This window comes from Equus przewalskii, chromosome 7 (genome assembly GCF_037783145.1).
Source record: "Equus przewalskii isolate Varuska chromosome 7, EquPr2, whole genome shotgun sequence".
NCBI classification, from domain to species: Eukaryota; Metazoa; Chordata; class Mammalia; order Perissodactyla; family Equidae; genus Equus; species Equus przewalskii.
In genome coordinates, this window is record NC_091837.1 from 86,867,610 (window position 1) to 86,881,256 (window position 13,647).

General features: G+C 34.2%; 1 protein-coding gene across 1 annotated transcript in view; it reads left to right on the plus strand.

The window, feature by feature from the left end:
• The window catches only part of DOK6 (docking protein 6), a 411,319-nt gene that overhangs the window by 240,788 nt on the left and 156,884 nt on the right, over positions 1-13,647 (plus strand). The window lies entirely within an intron of this gene.

Below are 13,647 nucleotides of genomic sequence, written 5' to 3' on the forward strand. Positions count from 1 at the left end.
AGGCATAAGAAAGTAAAGAGCTTTAGTTGTCTCAAAACTGAGTGTGGTATAGAGGGCGTGCCCAAGGTTCCCGTAGGCCCAGACTGGACCCCAGATACGAACAGGGAGCAGAAGTTGCCATATCACAGGAAAGCAGAGTGAAGTAACTTCATTATGACGTGAGTACATATAAACCAGATAAGACGTCTCTCGTTTCCTCTGCCGACACCTGTGACTATATCAGTTCTGCCAGCTTTCAGTTCAGCCTAGAGGAAAGGGGGAGGAATCTCAGAGACTGAATTTTGTTCAGAAACTGAGTTAAATGAGTCCTAGTTTGACAGGAAAGCAAACAGAAACATACACACACAAATAAAGAAAAGAAAACCTTAACTGAATTCAATGAATTGAATCTCATTTCATTTGGTATACTGAAGTTTTAATGATCTGGTTTTCTTTCCTGCTACAGTAAAACAAACTGTAGTATAGAGCATGAAAGTCAAACGTGGAGCCTGATGAACGACAGTTGCCAAACAAATTTAGCACCTCATCAAGTTCTATTCCACTTCTTATAAGCTGTGGGGCCATGGTCAAGTTACTGAAATTCTCTACATTTCAGCTTGCTACTCTTGAGGATGATAATGATAGCATATGTCTCATAAGGTTGTTGTGAGGATTAAGTAAAATACAGCACGGAAAGCAAGTAGCACAATGCCTAACAGGAAAGTCAGTATTTCTCTGGGAATTTGACGAACATCTCCATCACATTCACATCGGGTGCATGTTACGTGAGAAAATTCTGGACCCCCACCCACGCCTACAAAGTAAACATCTCTGGGATGTGGGGCCATGTGTCTCTGTATGTTACGAACCTCAGTGACTGTAACATGCACTAAGATTTGAAAACTGAGTAACAAACTGTCAATTATAATTAACTTCAAAAAGTCTACCAGTGAATTTAAGAATTTGTTCATTTCTTGCAAGTTTCAAAACTATTGACATAAATTTAATCACAACATCCTTGTATCATCTTCTTAATACCTGTTTACACTGTAGATATCCCCTTTTTTACTTCCTATAGGTTATTTGTGCCTTTTTTTCTTAATCAGCATCATCAGAGATTACCAATTTGTTAGACTTCTTTTCAGTATGTTTTAAATTGTGTTAATTTCAGCTCTCATTCATTGTTACTAATCACTCATTAGTTGCTCCACAGTTTGGGGTTTAATTTCAGGTTCTTTTTCAAATTTCTTGAGATGGATGTTTAGATAATTAATTTTTAGTCTTTCACTTTACTAATACATTTTGTAAAGATCTACGTATTTCTTTGAGCACAGTTTAAAATCCTAATAGTAACAATATCATCCCCAGAGCTCAGATTATTATATAATAAATGTTAAAATTGGAGGAAAAAGCGTGGGGGATAATGTTTTTAATTTCCATCTGCCATAAGGGACAAAAATCAAAATATTATATCTGATTATAGCCTTTGTAAATAAAAATCTAATATATAATTTAAGTCTCTGAAGCTTGCTGGATAAAAATATTTAAAATATCATAAAGGAAATGGTTTGGAATCATACAAAATAAAACAAGGCAATATAAATAAGGTGTTAATAATTTGACAATAAATACTAAATTTGAACAAATCACTTTTTATTAAGACATAGCTTTTCCCAGATTGGATTAAAAAATAATCTAATTTATACCCCTTAATGGATATTCAAATTACCCAAACTGACTCAAGAAAAAATAGAAAATCCAGTGAAGAAATTAAAATTATTACTACACAACTTCTCATACACAAACTCCAGTCCCATGTAGTTGCTCTACTTGAATTCTGTGAAGCATTTAAAGAAGGAATAATACCAATCCTGTGCAAACTTTTTCAGAAAACATAGGAGGAGGGATTATTCCTTACTTCATTTTATGAGCCCACTACAATCCAGGTAATAAAACCAGACAAAGTCAGTACAAGAAAAGAAAACTGCAGACTAATATGTTTCATGCATATAAGTACAAAATTCTTTTAAAAATTAGAAAGTGGAATACTAAAGTATTACATTAAAAAGAGAATACACTCTGATGAATATTGGTATGTCCCAGAAATGCAAACGATCCCAGAAATCAATCAATATGTTTCACTTTATTAATAGATTAAGGGATAAAATTGTATAATAATTACAATTGATTCATAAAAAGCATTAAATACAATATGCATTTATGAAAAGAACTCCCAAAAACCTAGGGATGGAAGGGGACTTTCTCAAACTGATGAAGGACATCAATGAAAAACCTTCAGAAAATATCATTCTTGAAAGTAAAATATTGAATGCTTTCCTCATAAATTGGGAATAAAACAAAGATATCCTCTCTCACCACTTCTAATCAATATTCTACTTTTTCTACTTAAAGTCCTAATTTGTGTAATATGACAAGAAAAGATAGTAAAATCATAAAAATCAGTAAAAAGATAAGAAGCTAGGATTGTGTACCTAGAAAACACTAAGGAATCTATGAGAAGGCAACTACAACTAAGTGAATTCAATGATGTTGCAGGATAAAAAGTTAATATGCAAAAAATTACATATATATGTAATTATCTATTTTAATCTAAATAATATTTACACACACATATATATTAGCAATGAACAATTACAAAATGAAATATAAAAATATCATTTACAATACCATCAAAAAACTTCACATACTAAGGGATAAATTTGGCAAACTGTATAACCAGACATCTATGCTGAAAACTAGATATTGCTGAGAGAAATTAAAAGATATCTAAATAAATTAAATAATAATCCATGTTTATGATTATAATATTCAGTATTGTTAAGATATCAGTTCTCCTCAAATTAACCTATAGATTCAACACTATCCCAATAAAAATCCTAGAAGCTAGACTTTTTTTCTAGAACTTGACAAGGTAATTTTAAAATGCATTTGGAAGGCAAAGGACCAAGACTAGCCCAAGTATCTTGAAAAGGAAGAAGCAAGTTGGAATGGGTAACCTTCCTAATTTCTAGATTAATTAAATAATTATAAGTGACACAGCCATCCAAATAGAGGATAGATGAAGAGTTCAATGAAATAGAATTGAAAGAAAATGATCTACATATACACAGATAAGTAATTTTTGACATGGGCACCAAACCCCTTTTTCATAAGCTTATTGGTCATTTTAATAAGAAACTAAAAGTTTCTTTAATAAACAGTTTTAGAGTAACTGGATATCTGTGCACGAAACAATGAACGTCAACCCCTACCTCACGCCACACTCGAACATCACTTTAAGATGGATACAATTTTGGGATCACTAAGATTTTTTGTATAAAACACTGAAAGCAAACTATCAATAGAAATAATCTAGGCATCATCAAAATTCAAGCCTATGCTCATTAAAAAAGCACCATCAAAAAGTTACACAGGAAATAAAAAATAAAAACAGAATGCCACAAACTGGGAATAAATGAGTGATGTGTGGAAGCTGGATGTTACCAGCTTACAAGAGCCTACTACCAGAGGCAAAAATAACCTACCGTGTTAGAAACTGGATCAGTGGTTGCTTTTAGGGGCCTGTGCAGCTGGAAAACGGGATAAGGGAACTTTCTGAGCTGACAGAAAAATTGTATGTCTTGATGTGCATTTGTCAAAACTGAAAGAATGTTATAAGTAAGATATGAACATTTCATTATGTTTCAGTATAGTTCAATATACCAGTGAACGTGAAAGGTGAAATGCTAAAACTGCTATGAGAAGTGTAGGATAATATTAACCTTCTTTCAATAACAAAAGACTCGTTAGAAAAATTAAAGAAAACTATTTTCCACCTTCTGGACTTAAATACATACTGTAAGCAAAATGAATGATAAATCTGAGTTGAAATACTTGTCATTAACATGGTAGGAAAAATGCCTAGTATATAAGAGTCTCACAGTCAAGAAGAGAAGCAGAAAGCCTGTTTTTAAAAGATCTGGCAAAGGATTTTTGCCAGATTTTTATAGAAAATGTTTGCCAGATTTTATATACTGGCATTTATATAAATGAATATATAAAGTATATTTTTATTTGGAATTTATATTGGTAAGGAATTTCTGAAAAGCAATTTGGCAGTGTGTGATTCTTAAAAGAGTTTATGGCCTCTAACCCAATGATTCAGATTTTAGTGCCCAATGTAAGTTAATAATCAAGGATATTAAAATGATCCAAAATTTAAATACAAGAATAAAGGAATCCCTATAACTCAATATCAAATGAGTGAATTATTCATCAAATTGAGCTGAAAGTTGGTTACTTTATTACACCCTAATTTATGTTAGACAAAAGTTGGCTTAACTTCAACATTCACTGAATAGATAATTATTATATAAAATATGGTCTGGCTATACAGTGAACTATTATGCATTTATTAAAAATTATATCCCCAAGGAATATTTAATAGCATCTGAAAATTCTTATACTATAAGAAGTATAATACAAAAGGTTTAATACTTTATATTTAGTATAATAATAATTATATATGAATATGTTTGTATCTTAAGATACAGTATTACTTTCACGGAGACTATCTCTGTAAGGTATAATAGCAGTGGAATTTATTTTATTTTTTAAATGACTTTCTGTATTTCTACAATGAACATGAGTTACTTGGAAATGCAGATAAAATGCTGTCAACAGTCATTTAAAAAAGAAAGAAACAAACAAAGAAATTGCTGGGGAATTAAAAAGTATTTCTATGTTTTTTTTTTTAAGTGCTGCCAATTGACTCAAGAAATAAAAGAGTTCCAATTCACAGTGGCCATTGAGCAGATGGCACCTGGCAACTGAATTTATTGCTCTTGCCACGTTATAATAAAATAAATTTTGACAGATTTCAGTACTATGATGGAAATGGAGTCACAATTTCTGAAGAGTTCCACAAATGTCGACAAGCATAAATCATGCTTGTTTCATTGCTGGTAATTGCATTATACAGATCTCAGGAGGTGTCTAAATGTGCAAATATCGGCTTTCTCAATGTGGTTCCATTTCTACAGCTGCTGAAATTGAAGGCTGACCACTGCAATATCCCAATATTATGGAAGTTTGTAGATAAGAATATAAAGTTCAGAATGATCTTGAAATATATTATTTTCTGAGTAATATCTGGTTCTATTTAACTTTTTTGAGCACTTCATATAACTGTTAAAAACAAAACACATTGTATCAAACAATGAGATGAACCTAGATTCCAAATTGAGACGAATACTCAGTAATAAATTCCAACACTCCCAAGCAGGTGTTCGGTTTTTCAAATATCAGATTCTTATGGACTTATTCCTTAATGCTTAGTATTAGACCAGTGACTCTGGCCTTCTGACTAAATAACATTTAGTAAACTCTTTATTAATTTAGTATTAATATTAAGATTTCATGTTTTGAATCGGGATGTAGCAATTGTTAAATATAGAGCCTAGAATGGGACTTTCTTGCAGTCTCAGAAATGCGCTGCAGCCCAGAGAGGTGGATAATGGGTGAAAAGCACCAAGACATTCTAAAGACCAGGCTGGAAGATTCTTTGAAGAGAATTCTTTGAAGGTCTTTCACAGGAGAAGGGCAGAAAGGAGGGGGCACACCCCCTCTAAGCAGGATGAGAGGGGAGAGGCTGGAGCAGCACTCAGGATTTGGATTGTTTGCCAGATTGGGAGACTGACCTCTGGACTCACCCCTGCTTGTGGATCTGTCGAGTCACGTAGTCTTGCCCAGACTGGCACCAGTGCAGTGCGCCAGGGAGTCCTGGGGATAACCCGAGTTTGCAGGTGTAGTGGTCTCCATTCTCACTCCAATGAATCTGAGGTCAGGATGCAGGATGCGGGCTGCAGCTGTTCATGATTGCCAAGTAAGGAGATAAAGGTCACCAACGGGACAAGATATGTTTCACATTTGATGGGACAACTAAGTTTGAGTCTTTTAATGAACTAGCTGCAATAATACATTTAAGTTAAACAGTCTTCCATAAATATTGGGTTTTCTGATCACTTGACATTTTAAGGAAAAAAAGATGAATTCTCTTGCCATAAGATAATCTCAGTTAAATCTTTAAAGTTATTTTGACCAGTAAATTATACATAGAGTGAGTTTTACTTTGTGGAATCACTGGTTGATGGGAACAGCTAAGAGATTTGAAATTATAAATAAATTGTCCAGTTATTCACAGCTATTATTAATCATTACATAACTAGTTTATATATTATATATAAATGTTTGTAATTATTAATTTTCTTTGTTATTTAAGTTAGTAATACCCAAACATTTTAATTAATGAACTTTAACAAATATTTAAGTCTCTACTCTCTGGAAGACCCTGGGATTGAAATTAAGAAAATTGGGGATATCACCAAAGAGCTAACAAACACCTTCCTTTTGGTGGGGCTTCTCCTCTTGAGTCATAGTTGTATTTTAAGAGGAAGAGAAGGTAAAAGTGTAGTTCACACCTGCCCACTTAGCTGGAGATACTATAAAATTTAACCTTTCCCCATGAAAAGCCTGATGGATTGTAATATTTATGAATCTCCTTGTTTCCAAATATTCAAGGGTAATACTTAGTTCCATGTTCCCTTCTTTCTTTTGACCCAACCTTCAAACCCATAACTTCTAAAGTAGTGGGATGGATAGAGGGGATTAAGTGTGTTCAGCAATCAGCTAGCAACTAAAACTTACAAGAACTCTTCCTTGAAAAAAGGAGTTGACGTCCAATAGACGTTTCTCAAATTTCTTCTAACTAAGCAACTAATATACAAAAGATGCATTTTATATTATGCAATCACAATGCACTGAATGTTCACTATGTGCTAGATGCACAAAATTATTTAATACATAAATTCCAAAAGCCTGTTCAAAGAAAAATTTTGATTTGTTATAAGGGAAACTTAGCTGAGCAGATATGTCTGTTTTTCAGCCTGGTTCTCCCTTAAAACCAGTTTTCCATCTGTCTTGTTACAAGATGCAAATTAGCAACGAACTGGTTGGAGAGCTCATCATCCTTTTGTTTTCTGTTTATTTTCTTCTACTCACTAGATGTTGTTCTGCTTCATGTCAGAAACCTCATCTCTGATCCTCTGCTTCCTGCTGCAGCTACATGCTCCACCTACCTCCACCTGCCAGGCTCAAGCTAATTGCTATACTTGGATTAGCTTCTTCCCTCAACTAGATCTATTTAAAACCTCCCTGGCTGAGAAAGGAACGTTTCTGTCCTTCTCAGGGATGATGACCCGTTCAATCTCCTGCACATCGCCTGGGGTCTCCCTATCCCTCAGGACCATTTCTCCCGAGTGTAACTACCCTTTCTCACCAGACCTTGTCCAGTCCAGTTTGACCAAAACCTTGTTTTGTAACCCCTGGAGACTGTTTTTGTGGTTGGACCTAAACCCTGTGTCCCAGGCCTTTTGGGGCATGGTCTGTTCCTTTGGACTTCTTAATCCAGCACTCAAGTAAAATGCCCTTGTAAATGCAGATTCAATAATAATAAGTATCTTTGCTGGATGGAACAATTACTTTAATAAATATTCCACCTCGTTATTGCTTTTGGCCATTTAAAATAAAATTGTTTTCTCATATATCAGCCCTTCCTCAAATCTAAATTTTGCCAAAATATGATTTCATAGGCAGTGTGTTTAGGATTCTTTTTCACTCCAGAATTCTATAGTTTATATGTATGAATACATTTTGATCTAATATAGTTTTTACATAATATTTTAAACAATGTATTTCTTCACAAGACTTCATATTAGTAGAATTTGTATTCATGTTTCAGGGTATTATTATCATTGTTTCGACAACTAGTTTCTTTTCTAATTCTTTTCAGTCCCTTTGGAAATGTATTGTTTAGTGCTACTTAATAATTTTTATTGTTATTGTTGATTATCTTAAAAGAGAATAGTTGGAATGGACATATCTTGGTGAATTGTAAACTATCTTTCAGACATTTCCTTTCTTTCCATGCTTCTCTCCCTTCTTTTGTTCCATCTGGCGTGAAAACTGTCTCTTGCAAAATCAGTCATGAATCAATTGAGATGGGATTAATTTATTTGAGCAGAGATGAGAGAACGCTTTTGAATAAAATGTGCTGGTTTGTTCTACTGGAACATAGCATCACTTTTCAAAAGCATTCCTTGTGGTTTCTCTAATGCCATGACTTCCTTGGCAATATTCTAAAATGAGTTTCACAAATCAACAGTTCTTTCAAAATGTGGTCCCCAGAGCAGAAGCACCAACATTCCCTGGGAACAACCAGAAATTTAAATTACCCGGCTCCAGCACAGACCTTCTGTGTCAGAAACGATAAGGGTAGAGGATGCCCAGCAATCGGTGTTGAAACAAGCCTTCCAGGTCATTTCAATACTCGCTAAAGCTTGAAAACCAGATCCCTAGGCAGTAAAACCCAAATGTTTCTTAAATAAGAAAGCAATGTGATTAGAGAGTGATTTAAAATGCCTACCTGATGTCACAAAGGTAACACTTTAAAAAGTCCTTTTAGTGGAGCCAATTTTAACTATGCCATATTGAAATGGTCTTTCCAATGGAAACCATAACAAATTTTAGTAAACTAACGTGTTTTATATTACTAAGGGCATAAAATAATTTATGCATAGCAAATTCAAAAATCTTCCTTCCATTATAATAGGATTCAAAGAAGTATAACTTACTGTATAACCTGACTTGCTGCCCTCATCTCTATGTGCCTAGTTTCCTGCTGGGTTAAATAAGTGTACATTTTAATTGAATCTCAAATCCCTGGAAATTAACCATAGATGAAGTTAGATTTTGAATATTTAAAAATTGAAAATAAATTTTCTTAGGATAATTCTTTTCAGAAGATGCAAGAAATAGCATGAAAAGGAAGATGGGAGCCTTCTAAACCAAAGCAAGAAAGGGTTGACTTGAGCTGCTAGGTAACGAAGTTGTGAAGACTGGGACAGTAGAAGGCAGGCAGGAGGGAAGGGACATCACAGACTATGTCCCCTGCTTTTTATTGCCTGGAGCTGGCCCTGGAAGGACTCCTTTGGGACAAATTATCCAATCACTCTATATCATGTGAATCTTATGAAATTCACTTATTCATGATTTCCCTGCTTTCTCCAATGTCCATTGTGACGATTGTACTCTTTCTTTTTTTATTTTGTAATAAGAAATGTATTGCTTATTAAGACAAACAAGTGCAAAACTGTGTGAGAGGTTCTATACTGGAAGTCCATCTGCCAAGACTGTTCTCTGAACAATGCCATGCTCATTTCTATCTTGATGCGCTTTTTTTCTTAATTTTTTTCAATTGAGGTAACATTTGTTTATAACATTATATAAATTTCAAGTGTACATAATTGTATTTTTACTTCTGTACAGACTACATCACGTTCACACCAAAAGACAATTACCATCCTCCCTCCCCCCTTCCCTCTGCTAACCACCAATCTAATCTCTGTATCTGTGTGTTTGTTTGTTTGTTGTTGCTGTCATTGTTTTTATCTTCTGCTTATCAGTGAAATCGTACTGTATTTGACTTTATCTGGCTGACTTATTTCTATTTCGCTTAGTGTAATACCCTTGAGGTCAAATGGCAAATTTTCATCTTTTTTTATAACTGAAGTATTATCCCAGTGTGTACATATACCACATCTTCTTTATCCACTCATCCATTGATGGGCACTGAGGTTGTTTCCAAGCCTTAGCTATTGTAAATAATGCTGCAATGAACTTAGGGGTGCAAATATCTTTTTGCATTCATGTTTTTGTATTCTTTAGATAAATACCCAGCAGTGGAATAGCTGGATCATATGGTAGTTCTATTCTTAATTTTTTGAGGAATCTCCATACTGTTTTCCATAGCGTCTCCACCAGTTTACATTCCCACCAGCAGTGTATGAGAGTTCCCTTTTCTCTCCATCTTCTCCAGCACTTATTTCTTGTCTTTTTAATAATAGCTATTCTTATGGGTATGAGGTGAGATTTCATTGTAGTTTTGATTTGCATTCCCTAATAATTAGTGATGTTGAACATCTTGTCATGTGCCTCTTTGCCATCTGTATATCTTCTTGGGAAAAATGTCTGTTCATATCCTCTGCCCATTTTTTGATTGGGTTGTGTTTTTTTGTTGTTGAGTTGTATGAGTTCATTATATATTTTATAAATTGACTCCTTATCAGATATATGGTTTGAAAATATCTTCTCCCAATTGTTAAGTTGTCTTCATTTTGTTCATAGTTTCCTTTGCTGTGCTGAAGCTTTTAAATTTGATATAGTCCTATTTGTTTATTATTTATTTTGTTTTGCTTGCCTGGTGAGACATGGTATTCGAAAACATGCTGCTAAGACCAATGTCAGAGAGCATACTGCTTACGTTTTCTTCTAGAAGTTTTATGGTTTCAGGTCTTTCATTCAAGTCTTTAATTCCTTTGGGGTTAATTTTTGTATATGTTGTAAGATGCTATTCTACTTTCATTCTTTTGCTGTCCAGTCCTCCCAACACCATTTACTGAAGAGACTCTCCTTTCTCTATTGTATGTTCTTGGCTCCCTTGTGGAAAATTAGCTGTCCGTAGATGTGTGGATTTATTTCTGGGTTCTTGATTCTGTTCCATTGATGTATATGTCTGTTTTTGTGCCAGTACCATGCTGTTTTGATTACCATAACTTTGTAGTATATTTTTAAATCAGGGAGTGTGATACCTCCAGCTTTGTTCTTTTTTCTCAGTATTCCTTTGGCTATTTGGGGTCTTTTGTTGTTCCATACAAATTTTAGGATTCTTTGTTCTATTTCTGTGAAAATGTCATTGGGACTTTCATAGGGATTGCACTGAATCTGTAGATTGCTTTAGGAAGTATGGACGTTTTAACTATGTTAATTCTTGCAATCCAAGAGCACAGCATATCTTTCCATTTCTTTGTGTCTTCTTTAATTTCTTTCAACAACGTTTTATAGTTTTCAGTGAACAGGTCTTTCACCTTTTTGGTTAAATTTATTCCAAGGTATTTTATTCTTTTTGTCATTATTGTAAATGAGATTGTATTCTTAATTTCTCCTTCCGCTATTTTGTTGTTAGTGTACAGAAATGCAACTAAGTTTTTATGTTGTTTTTTTTTCTTTTTAAGGAAGATTAGCCCTGAGCTAACTCCTGCCAATCCTTCTCTTTTTGCTGAGGAAGACTGGCCCTAGCTAACATCTGTGCCCATCTTCCTCTACTTTATATGTGGGACGCCTACCACAGTATGACTTGCCAAGTGGTGCCATGTCCACACCCAGGATCTGAACCGGCACACCCCGGGCCACTGAAGTGGAACGTGTGAACTTAACCACTGTGCCACTAGGCTGGCCCCTATGTTGATTTCTTTTATCCTGCAACTTTACTGTATTCATTTATTATTTCTAATAGTTTCTTAGTGAATTCTTTAGGGTTTTCTATGTATAGAATCATGTCATCCGCAAACAGTGAGTTTTACTTCTTCCTTTCCAATTTGGATCCCTTCTATTTATTTTTCTTGCCTGATTGCTCTGGCTAGGACTTCCAATACTCTGTTAAATAAGAGTGGAGAAAGTGAGCATGTTTGTCTTCTTCCTGTTCTTAAAAGGATAGCTTTTAGTTTTCATCATTGAGTATAATATTAGCTGTGGGTTTGTCATATATGGCCTTTATTATGTTGAGGCACTTTCCTTCTATACCCATTTTATTCAGAGTTTTTATTATAAATGCATGCTATATCTTGTCAAATGCTTTCTCTGCATCTACTGAGATGATCATTCTTTCTTATTTATTATTACCAGGTTTTATCTGCTACCATTAGAGCACACAGACATTTCAGTGAAAATGGAATGGTTCTTCTGGGTCTTCTGTAGTACTCTGTAGGTTATATGTAATGTTTCATGTACCATTCATTTGAAGGATACTCAATGTCAGGATTCGTTTTTTACATGTTCTTTTTTCCAAATATCTAACTATGGATGTGAATTTCAAGGGTCAATGTAGCCTTAAGCAACAGTAAGATTGGTTAATGATGTTTATTAATTTCAGGGTTTTGGAAGAAGTGTTATTTCTTGGCATTTTGGCAATTACTCTTGAGTTACTATCTTCAGACTCTGGAATTGATGGAAAGGAAAGAATTTAGAGTAGTGTTTTCCTTTCCACTTTTATCATGATAATATTTTCCCTCTGCACAACAGATGCCACTGACGTATTATTAGTTCCAAATGTAAAAGCTGAACTTCATCAAAAGGGTCTTGATCAAAGAAAAGAAGATTGCTATTCAGGTGTTATCTATATTTCTGAGTCACTCTGTTGGGTCCGAGTTTCATTTGTATTTTTCTATGAGATCATGTCCCTTTAATTTACTACTTGTAATCCCATTGGAGTGGGAATTGTGATGGGAATATGAGTGATGAATTTAATGCTAAAACTTGATACTTTACTTGCCTGCACAATGGAGTTTTAGGTTTATGGAATATGTGTATAGATAGGTAGATATAGAAACAGATATAGATATGGGCTTTTTTATCGCAGACAGTTAATGGGGCAATGTTCTTTCTTCATAGAATTTATCTCATTTTGCTTTTTTTCTTTAGAAAATGAATGTGAAATCTATATATGTATCAGTTTCATGGGTCTATAATGCAAGTAGAAAATTGAATCAAATTAATTTTGGTCCAAAAATATCTAGACAGTTGAATATAAATATTGTCCACATAGTTACTAAATTTCAAGCTGTCGTGCTTAAGTTAAATTTAACCCATTTGGAATCTGAATATTGGCTTTTTTGTCATCAGCATATCTGTACTTTACAAAATACCTGTCATAGGAAAGATTCTTTTTATTATACAGACAATTCCAGCTCAGTACCTGCAAACATACAGTGTTTAAGATCATGGCATTATGGTGGATGATAACACATTTCTAAATATATCAATCCTTTTCCAACAGCAGCTATACCAATATGGCCCCCAAAATAATTAATTCAACTGCCTTTAAAGCACTATTCACAATTAAATTCAAACTCACAAAAATATATCTGCCAGTAATTCTTAAACTTTTAGTTATCAGGACTCATTTATTTTGTAATTCTTCTATTCTCGCAGGCCTTATTCATCAGGGGATATATTTATTTCATTCATACAGTTAACCAATATTTATTGATCACTTCCTATAAATCAAAATATGGTGATGGGAAGTAGTGATATTTTATAGGACACTTTATAGGTCATACAAAATTCTTTACTTTCTGGAACTTATGAGCTAACTTTCTTTTCAAAATAAAGTGCATGTAATACATTTACATGGCTGCAGAATTTTGTGGTAGCCTTTGAGGTACACAGACGTTATAAAGAGAGGTTTGGAATGCTTGCCTAATAGTCAGATTTTCAACAATAAAATATCCAGGGATGAAAGCAGTTGTATATTTTTGTTTCGCTTGCCAAAGCAGTGTCTGAGGTTCCGCAGAGGGCGGCGGTGAAGATCCACAGTTAGCATGCTGGCTGTGGCCATGGACGTAGTGTGCTTTGAGAGTCAGTCTCAGTGTGCGTTGAATGCTGCACACCACAAAGGTCAGATTGAGTAAATTCTTGCTTAAATTCAGTAAGACATTCAGGAATTGTATCTCTGATATCCACTTTAGATTGTGTAAAGGAGCAGACAGTGAGCAC